General features: G+C 52.4%; 1 non-coding gene across 1 annotated transcript; it reads left to right on the top strand.

Moving 5' to 3' along the window:
* The first annotated feature begins 695 nt into the window (after nucleotides 1-695).
* Nucleotides 696-882, top strand: LOC116975695. Its single transcript, XR_004412699.1, has one exon. It is a non-coding gene; the product is annotated as a U2 spliceosomal RNA (small nuclear RNA).
* Nucleotides 883-10,494: the final 9,612 nt, after the last annotated feature.

Raw genomic sequence — 10,494 nt, 5'->3', positions numbered from 1 at the left:
ACAGCTTCACAACTAATTAACAGAGGCTTTACACTCGAGCCTTGGGTTCAGCCATTTTATTCAGGATCCATCTTGGCTACGGCCTCATGGGTATTGCATCATCGGTACTGCACCACCGATGGCGCTATTTCCTTAACACCAGATACTGCTTTCTGATCTGGAGAAACTCAGCGGGTGAGGCAGCATCTATGGGGCGAAGGAATAGGTAACGTTTCGGGTCGAGACCCTTCTTCAGACTGATGTCGCGGGGGGGGGGGGAAAGAAAGGAAGAGGTGGAGACAGTAGACTGTGGGAGAGCTGGGAAGGGGAGGGGAAGGAAGGAGAAAGAAAGGACTACCTGAAATTGGAGAAGCCAATGTTCATACCGCTGGGGTGTGAACTACCCAAGCAAAATATGAGGTGTTGTTCCTCCAATTTGCGGGAAGACTCACTCTGGCCATGGAGGAGGCCCAGGACAGGATTTGCAATGGGAGGTCGAGAAAAGACTGCATAGACTGTTCTCATCAAAGCATCAAATATCTCTTATTAACTTTGCTTCTTTCCATGCATCACAAATGCCCAGATCTTCACGGCATGCTACACAGTGTTGCTGAACTAAGTGTGGAATGCCCTGTTTTGGTCTTGTTGCGACACCATTAGCTTTGCCCAACATTACTGATGCCCCATCAGAGGTAAACATCACCACGGCCCTGGCCATGGCTTCTCGGCCTTTTGGCTAAGATCAAGTGTAGTATCTGTTCTTATCAGTGGTAAAAGAGAACATCTGTTCTAATTAGAACAGTGAAAGGGGCTATCTGTTCTTGTTAGAACAGTCCTGGCGGTCCATTAAGGACAAGAGCTGCAGATTGCGGTGTAGAATCGTAGCAATGGCAGCTGCAATTGGAGCGAGAGGACAGGGTATCCGCAATACCCTGAGGATTAGTGTAAAGGACCTCAGCGAGGGGATTCCCTTCTGTAGAGACGTGTTCGTGAAGAAGGTCTTGCTGGAGACCTGCAAGTTTGAGGCCAAAGATATCTACTGCCTCCAGGACTTCCCGGGTAACGGATACTTCGATGTTACCTTTGTGCATCCGACGGGATGGCAAAAGTTTATGAAAGATTTCCAGGAGAAGGGGAATGAAGCTCCGCTGTCGTTGCTGAAGGTGCAGCCACTCTTCACCCTCCCAAACCAAAAAGAAAGGACGATCACGGTGCATATGTTCAACCCACATGTGCCCGTAGTGGATGTCCTCACCTTCCTTGCTCGCTACGTCGAAGGAGCAGGGAACTGCGTGGACGTGAAGGACCTGCATGGGATTTGGACGAGCAAGCGGCAGGTCAAGGTAAAGCTGAGGGTGGACAAGGAAGGAGCATTCCTCCACCCTCCCTCGGTGTTCGCAATTGGAGGAAACCGAGGTTATTTGAGTTACGTGGGGCAGCCCAGATTATGCAGAAGATGTAATAAGCCTGGGCATGTGGTGGCCCAATGCAATGCAGTGGTCTGCAAAAATTGCAAGACGGAGGGCCACGAGACAAAAGACTGTCAGGCCAGCAAGAACTGCAACCTGTGTGGGGAGGGAGGCCACCTTTACAGGGCCTGCCCAAAAAGAGCCTGCACATACGCACAGGCAACAAGAGGGGCGGTGTCCAGCACCCCCAGGGTAGGTGAGACACCCACTACCACTACCAAGTCCCCAGCAGAAAGGAGGAACAGGGATGAGGACAGCCCAACCACCTCAACCACCTCGAGCCCCCAAGTGCCAGGAGAACTCCAGCACCAAGCCCAGGAGGGAGAGTCGATGGAGGAGGGGGGAGAGCAGAATTGGACGACGGTGACGTATGGAAAACACCAGAAGGGTCAGCACAAGGAGCAGAGGCCAGAAGGGGATGGCAAGCCCAAAAACCCCCCAAAAAACGGTCTCTCTCCCTGACAGAAGGCAGCAACCTTTCCTCGTCGGAGGGTGAGGCGAACGGGAAACCCCACAGGAAGAAAACACAGTTTTCTGTGTTGGGGAACTGGAGATGCAAGTGGATGACCTCCGGTTCGTCCGAGAAACGGAGTCGTTCCTCTACAAGTCCTACAGTACGATTGTTACACCTAAGGTACCGGAAGAGAGAAGGTGGGAGACAGTGAGAACGGGAGGGAAGCATGGAATGCCAACGTCCCCGGGTGTTGTACCTCTTGTGAACAGGTTCACCCACTTAGAAGCTGTCGGGACAGAAGAGGTGTTTACACTGGGCGGCGGACTGGCTTGTGGCGAATAGGGCTGTTGAGCCAAAACCAAAAGGCCTAAGGCAGGCAACGCCATTGTTGTGGGAGACTCCATTGTGAGAGGTACGGACAAGGGTTTCTGCGGCAACAGACGGGATGCGAGGATGGTGTGCTGCCTTCCTGGTGCCAGGATCCAGGATGTCACGGACAGAGTGCAGAAAATCCTCAAGGGCGAAGGTGAACATCCGGAAGTGGTAGTGCATGTCGGCACAAACGATGTCGGAAAGAAGGGAATGAATATTCTGCAGCGTGACTTTAGAGAGCTCGGAAAAACGCTGAAAAGCAGGACCACCAGGGTTGTTATCTCCGGTTTGCTTCCAGTTCCTCGTGCTGGCGAGAGCAGGAACAGGGAGATACGGGACCTGAACGTGTGGCTGAGGAACTGGTGCACGGGGCAGGGATTTAGATTCTTAGGTCACTGGGATCTGTTTTGGGGTAAGGGGGAACTGTACAAAAGGGACGGATTGCATCTTAACAGGTGTGGGACCAGCATTCTGGCAGGCAGGTTTGCCACTGCTACACGGGTGGTTTTAAACTGAATAAGGGGGGTGGGGTGTAGAATGGGCTAGTGGAGGATGGAGTTAAAGGGAAAGGGTTTCTTAAATGTGTGAGCGTAGAGACAGAGGGGTGTAAAATGAGGGTAGAAGCAATAGGTAGCAAGGTGAAAAGTAAAAGTGGCAGGCAGACAAAACCAGGGCAAAAATCAGAAAGGGCCACTTTTCAACATAATTGTATAAGGGGTAAGAGTGTTGTAAAAACAAGCCTGAAGGCTTTGTGTCTCAATGCAAGAAGCATTCGTAATAAGGTGGATGAGTTGAATGTGCAGATAGCTATTAATGACTTTGATATAGTTGGGATCACGGAGACATGGCTCCAGGGTGACCAAGGCTGGGAGCTGAAAATCCAGGGATTTCAATATTCAGGAGGGATAGAGAGAAAGGAAAAGTAGGTGGGGTAGCGTTGCTGATTAGAGAGGAGATTAACGCAATGGAAAGGAAGGACATTAGTTTGCAGGATGTGGAATCGGTATGGGTAGAGCTGCGAAACACTAAGGGGCAGAAAACGCTGGTGGGTGTTGTGTACAGGCCACCTAACAGTAGTAGTGAAGTTGGAGATGGTATCAAACAGGAAATTAGAAATGCGTGCGACAAAGGCAAAACCGTTATAATGGGTGACTTCAATCTACATATAGATTGGGTGAATCAAATTGGCAGGGGTGCTGAGGAAGAGGATTTTTTGGAATGTATGCGGGATAGTTATCTAAATCAACATGTAGAGGAACCAACGAGAGAGCAGGCTATTTTAGACTGGGTATTGAGTAATGAGGAAGGGTTAGTTAGCAGTCTTGTTGTACGTGCCCCCTTGGGCAAGAGTGACCATAATATGGTTGAGTTCTTCATTAGGATGGAGAGTGACATTGTTAATTCAGAAACAATGGTTCTGAACTTAAAGAAAGGTAACTTTGAGGGTATGAGACGTGAATTGGCCAAGATTGACTGGCAATTAATTCTAAAAGGGTTGACGGTGGATATGCAATGGAAGACATTTAAAGACTGCATGGATGAACTACAAAAATTGTTCATCCCAGTTTGACAAAATAATAAATCAGGGAAGGTAGTGCATCCGTGGATAACAAGGGAAATCAGGGATAGTGTCAAAGCGAAGGATGATGCGTACAAATTAGCCAGAAAAAGCAGCATACCGGAGGACTGGGAGAAATTCAGAGACCAGCAGAGGAGGACAAGGGGCTTAATTAGGAAAGGAAAAATAGATTATGAAAGAAAACTGGCAGGGAACATAAAAACTGACTGCAAAAGTTTTTATAGATATGTGAAAAGAAAGAGATTAGTTAAAACAAATGTAGGTCCCTTGCAGTCAGAAACAGGTGAGTTGATCATGGGGAACAAGGATATGGCGGACCAATTGAATAACTACTTTGGTTCCGTCTTCACTAAGGAAGACATAAATAATCTGCCGGAAATAGCAGGGGACCGCGGGTCAAAGGAGTTGGAGGAATTGAGTGAATCCAGGTTAGCCGGGAAGTGGTGTTGGGTAAATTAAATGGATTAAAGGCCGATAAATCCCCAGGGCCAGATAGGCTGCATCCCAGAGTACTTAAGGAAGTAGCTCCAGAAATAGTGGATGCATTAGTAATAATCTTTCAAAACTCTTTAGATTCTGGAGTAGTTCCTGAGGATTGGCGGGTAGCAAACGTAACCCCACTTTTTAAGAAGGGAGGGAGAGAGAAAACGGGGAATTACAGACCAGTTAGTCTAACATCGGTAGTGGGGAAACTGCTAGAGTCAGTTATTAAAGATGGGATAGCAGCACATTTGGAAAGTGGTGAAATCATTGGACAAAGTCAGCATGGATTTACAAAAGGTAAATCATGTCTGACGAATCTTTTTTTTCGAGGATGTAACTAGTAGCGTGGATAGGGGAGAACCAGTGGATGTGGTGTATCTGGACTTCCAGAAGGCTTTCGACAAGGTCCCACATAAGAGATTAGTTTACAAACTTAAAGCACACGGCATTGGGGGTTCAGTATTGATGTGGATAGAGAACTGGCTGGCAAACAGGAAGCAAAGAGTAGGAGTAAACGGGTCATTTTCACAATGGCAGGCAGTGTCTAGTGGGGTACCGCAAGGCTCAGTGCTGGGACCCCAGCTATTTACAATATATATCAATGATCTGGATGAGGGAATTGAAGGCAATATCTCCAAGTTTGCGGATGACACTAAGCTGGGGGGCAGTGTTAGCTGTGAGGAGGATGCTAGGAGACTGCAGGGTGACTTGGATAGGCTGGGTGAGTGGGCAAATGTTTGGCAGATGCAGTATAATGTGGATAAATGTGAGGTTATCCATTTTGGTGGCAAAAACAGGAAAGCAGACTATTATCTAAATGGTGGCCGACTAGGAAAAGGGGAGATGCAGCGAGACCTGGGTGTCATGGTACACCAGTCATTGAAAGTGGGCATGCAGGTGCAGCAGGCAGTGAAGAAAGCGAATGGTATGTTAGCTTTCATAGCAAAAGGATTTGAGTATAGGAGCAGGGAGGTTCTACTGCAGTTGTACAGGGTCTTGGTGAGACCACACCTGGAGTATTGCGTACAGTTTTGGTCTCCAAATCTGAGGAAGGACATTATTGCCATAGAGGGAGTGCAGAGAAGGTTCACCAGACTGATTCCTGGGATGTCAGGACTGTCTTATGAAGAAAGACTGGATAGACTTGGTTTATGCTCTCTAGAATTTAGGAGATTGAGAGGGGATCTTATAGAAACTTATAAAATTCTTAAGGGGTTGGATAGGCTAGATGCAGGAAGATTGCTCCCGATGTTGGGGAAGTCCAGGACAAGGGGTCACAGCTTAAGGATAAGGGGGAAATCCTTTAAAACCGAGATGAGAAGAACTTTTTTCACACAGAGAGTGGTGAATCTCTGGAACTCCCTGCCACAGAGGGTAGTCGAGGCCAGTTCATTGGCTATATTTAAGAGGGAGTTAGATGTGGCCCTTGTGGCTAAGGGGATCAGAGGGTATGGAGAGAAGGCAGGTACGGGATACTGAGTTGGATGATCAGCCATGATCATATTGAATGGCGGTGCAGGCTCGATGGGCCGAATGGCCTACTCCTGCACCTAATTTCTATGTTTCTATGTTTCTATGTTTCTAAAACCGGGGAGGAAAGGAGAAGGTCCAGGCCGATTGTCCACCAGCACCAGGAGACCGAGAGCAGAGCAGCGGTCGAGGGGCTCCAGCGCTAGGACATCGGGAGCAGAGCAGCGGTCGAGGGGCTCCAGCCCCAGGACATCGGGAGCAGAGCAGCGGTCGAGGGGCTCCAGCCCCAGGACATCGGGAGCAGTACAGCAGCCGTTGGGCCCCAGCCCCTGGAGACTGGGATCATCGCAGCAGCCGATGGGGCCCAGCTCCAGGGCATCGGGAGCAGTGCAGTGGCCGTTGGGCCCCAGCTCCGGACAGCCGGGAGCATTGTAGCGGCCGATGGGCACCAGCTCCGGGCAACCGGGAGCATTGGAGCGGCCGTTGGGCCCCAGCTCCGGGCAACCGGGAGCATTGTAGCGGCCGATGGGCCCCAGCTCCGGGCAACCGGGAGCAGTGCAGCGGCCAATGGGCCTCAGCTCCGAATTTCCGGGAGCAGTAAGTCTGTCACCGTGCCCCAGCCACGAGAGACGGGGGAAGCGGCGCACCCAGAAGGGGGTAAAACGAGCAGCCCCCCCCCCAACGACACCTCGGGTTACGACACGGGAAACCCAACCCGTTGAGGAGGCCGGGTATCTGAGCCCAGGAAAGGTGAGGCAATTCACCGAAGCGGTGGGCATGAGGGAACAGGAAAATGGTCAGTGACTCTAAAGGACAATGGAGCTCAAACTGGCACCTTTAAACATGCGCAGTGTGAAGAGCACTGCGCGATGTGTAAATGCCTTACAGTACCTGGCCAAGGTCAAGGCAGATGTGACTTTTCTCCAGGAGTGTGGGTTGCCGCACCTCCGCTGCTATCGGAGGTGGTCGCGATGGTGGCCCCACGGACTGTCTGTGTGGTCGGGGGGCAATGATTGTCGTGCTTCCGGCCTGGGGATCTTGCTGCGGGGAGGGAACTTCGCAATCACTGAGGTCAGGGAGGTGGTTGCGGGGCGTCTCCTCGTGGTGGATGTTATGTACCGTGGTTCTCCGCTCCGGCTGATTAATGTGTATGCCCCACCCGTGCGGAGCGAGCGGCAGGCCGTTCTCCAGCAGCTCCCAGTGCTGTTGGCCACGTCCCGTCAGCTCGTTCTGGCCGGTGACTTCAACTGCATCATTGATGCGGCTGGACGATCCGGCAGTGCCGACAACAGACTGGACAGCACGTCCAGGTTCCTGATGGAAACGGTAAAAGACGCAAAGCTGCACGACGCCTTCAGCGACCCTGCAGGCGGGTCCCAGCCGCGGTTCACCTGGTCGAGATCGGACGGTTTGGCCCGATCCCGGATAGACTTCGTCTTCACCACGAAGGCCGTCACGGTGAGACACACCGACCTCACGCCGGTGTTCTTCTCTGACCACTGCCTCCTTCAGGCTTCCTGTCACCTACAGGAGGACCGGAAGGCAGGCAGAGGGACGTGGAAGTTAAACGTGAAGCTGTTGACCCCAGAGAACATTGAGGAGCTAAAGAGGGACTATGCACGTTGGAGAACGGTGAGGCCCCTCTTTGACTCCCCGACACTCTGGTGGGAAGCAACCAAGGAGAACATTAAGAGGTTCTTCATAGCCAAAGGGGTTCAGAGAGCAAGACAGAGTCAGAGGGAATTGTGCCAACTCCAGACAGATTTGCAACAACTGCTCCTTCTGCAGTCGAGGGGGGTGGATGTGAGGGAGGAACTTCGAGAGGTGAAGGACTGGCAAGCTCGGCTCTTTACCTCTGAATCTTCCAAGATCATCTTCCGATCCAGGGTCCGCCATGTGGAGCAGGATGAGACGTGCTCACGTTTCTTCTTCCATAAGGTTCACAGGGGGAGCTCTGTGATCAACAGCCTTAGGGAGGAGGACAGCTCGGTAGCATCCTCGCAGACAGACATGATGAGGGTCTGCAAATCCTTTTACTCGGAATTGTATGACCAAAAGGCCACAGACAGCACCGCCTCCCAGAACTTCCTGTCCTCTATCACGGAGGTCTTGGAGGACAGCAAGCGGGAGAGTCCGGACCAACCACTGACCCTAGAGGAGCTGACTGGCTCCAACCGCTCCTTTGACTCGAGTAAAACTCCCGGAAGCGATGGCTTACCGGCCGAGTTGTATTCGGCTCTGTGGGACTGGGTGGGCCCGGACCTGCTGGAAGTGTACAACGACATGCTTCTAGCCGGCAGCATGTCAGACTCCATGAGGAAGGGCAGCATCACCCTAATCTACAAGCAGAAGGGGGAGAGGAAGGATATAAAGAATTGGAGACCCATAACATTGTTGAATGTAGATTACAAGATCCTGTCTAAGGCCATCGCCAACCGGGTCAAGTCTGCTCTGGGACGGGTGATCCACCCAGACCAAACCTGTGCTGTACCTGGCAGGAAAATCTCAGACAGCCTAGCGCTGCTGAGAGATACCATCGCCTACGTGCAGGACAGACAGGTGGATGCCTGCCTAGTCAGCTTGGACCAGGAGAAGGCCTTCGACAGGATATCGCACACGTACATGAGGGATATGCTCTCCAAAATGGGTTTTGGGGAGGGAATCCGAAATTGGATCAAACTGCTCTACACCAATATCCGTAGTGCAGTCCAAATCAATGGGTGGGAATCAGACAGTTTCCCTGTAAGGTCTGGAGTCAGGCAGGGTTGCCCTCTCTCTCCTGTCTTGTTTGTCTGCTGTATTGAACCTTTTGCCGAGTCCATCAGGAAGGATGCGAGCATAAGAGGAGTGACATTGCCAGGCAGTGGGGGCATTCAGGTCAAGACCTCCCTGTACATGGACGATGTCGCCATCTTTTGCTCGGATCCGTGGTCGGTCCGCAGATTGATCAGCATCTGTGACCAGTTTGAGTCGGCCACGGGAGCCAGGGTGAACCGCAGGAAGAGCGAGGCCATGCTCTTTGGCAACTGGCCCGACCGATCTTCCATCCCCTTCACCATCAAGCCTGACTTCTTGAAGGTGCTGGGGATCTGGTTCGGGGGGGCTGAGTCGAGTAACAAGAATTGGCTGGAGCGGATAGCCAAGGTGGGGAGGAAGCTGGAGCTGTGGAGGCAACGCTCCCTCTCCATAACCGGTAAAAATGTGGTCATCAGGTGTGAGGTGCTCTCGGGTCTGCTGTACTTGGCACAAGTGTGGCCTGTCCCTCCCTCCTACGCCACGGGGATCACCCGGGCCGTCTTCCAGTTCATCTGGGGGTCGAGGATGGACCGGGTGCGACGGGCCACAATGTACAAGTCGGCAGACAATGGGGGTAAAAGCGTCGCCCTCATCCTGATGGCCACCTTTGTGTGTGGCTGCATCAGGCGGAGTGTAGAGCCAAGGCACGTGGGCACTAAGTGTCACTACCTGCTGAGGTTCTACCTGTCTCCGGTGTTGCGAAGGATGGGCCTGGCGCAGATGCCACGCAATGTGCCAGTCAGCTGGACATTGCCGCCCCATCTGTCGACTGTGGAAAGGTTCTTCCGGAACAACACCTTTGACCACAAGTCCATCGGGCAGTGGTCAGCACGGAATGTCCTGCAGGCACTGCAGGGAAAGGACTCGATGGATCCGGTGGCGTGGTTCCCAGAGCAGACTGCCCAGCTTGTCTGGCAAAATGCCTCATCGCCAGAACTGACCAACAAGCACCAAGACCTGGCTTGGCTGGCGGTGAGGGGAGCCCTCTCAGTTAAATCCTTCCTGCACCGTCGGAACCTCACTACCAGCGCACGCTGCCCCCGGGACGGTTGCTATGGAGAGGAGACGGTTGCCCACCTCTTTGCAGAGTGTGGATTTGCAAAAAGAGTCTGGAGAAGTATGAAAGGGTCCCTGGAACGATTTATCCCGAAAAGCTCCGTCACAGAGGACTCTGTGATTTACAGACTGTTCCCAGGGACACATTCAGAGGCTGACATCGAGTGCTGCTGGAGGGTCATCAACTCGGTGAAAGACGCTCTTTGGTCTGCCCGAGCGTTGCTCACCACCCAGCAGAGCGAGATGTCCGTCAGGGAATGTTGCCGACTGGCCCACTGCAGACTGCAGGAGTACGTGCTAAGGGACTCGCTGAAGCTTGGTGCAGCCAACGCCAAGGCTCGGTGGGGGAGGGCCACAGTCTAGGGTCCTTCCGCTGCTGGACATGGGGGGCACAGTATGGTGGAGACGCCCCTCAAATTAAATTAAGGGAAGGTATCCCACGCCAGGGGGCCACATGAGTGGCATGGGGGGGGGACATTTTTGTGGATTTTAAAAGACATAAACGGTATCGAACAATCTCTATAGCCGACGAAAATGTCAGATGGAATTTTCGCACTGTGTACACATTGTATATATTTATTACTTGGACAGGGGCCACAGAGTGGCACGGGTGGGGGACTGTTTGGTGAAATTTGAAATAAAAAATCAAAAAAAATCACCACTGCCCTGGCCCTCCGCCGGCTGAAGCACAGGGACAGATGTGGCGCCCGCGGTCCAGATACGGAGTCCACGGACCGGATGCGGAGCCCGCGGGCCGGATGCGGCCCGCCGATAGGGTCCAATTCATGATTTCCCCGTCGATGCCAGAGCGGGCTGCAGCTGTCCCCGGTGCCGGA

Source organism: Amblyraja radiata, chromosome 7 (assembly GCF_010909765.2).
Source record: "Amblyraja radiata isolate CabotCenter1 chromosome 7, sAmbRad1.1.pri, whole genome shotgun sequence".
NCBI classification, from domain to species: domain Eukaryota; kingdom Metazoa; phylum Chordata; class Chondrichthyes; order Rajiformes; family Rajidae; genus Amblyraja; species Amblyraja radiata.
The sequence above is the reverse complement of the archived record's forward strand: the minus strand, read 5'-3'. Positions and strand labels throughout refer to the sequence as shown.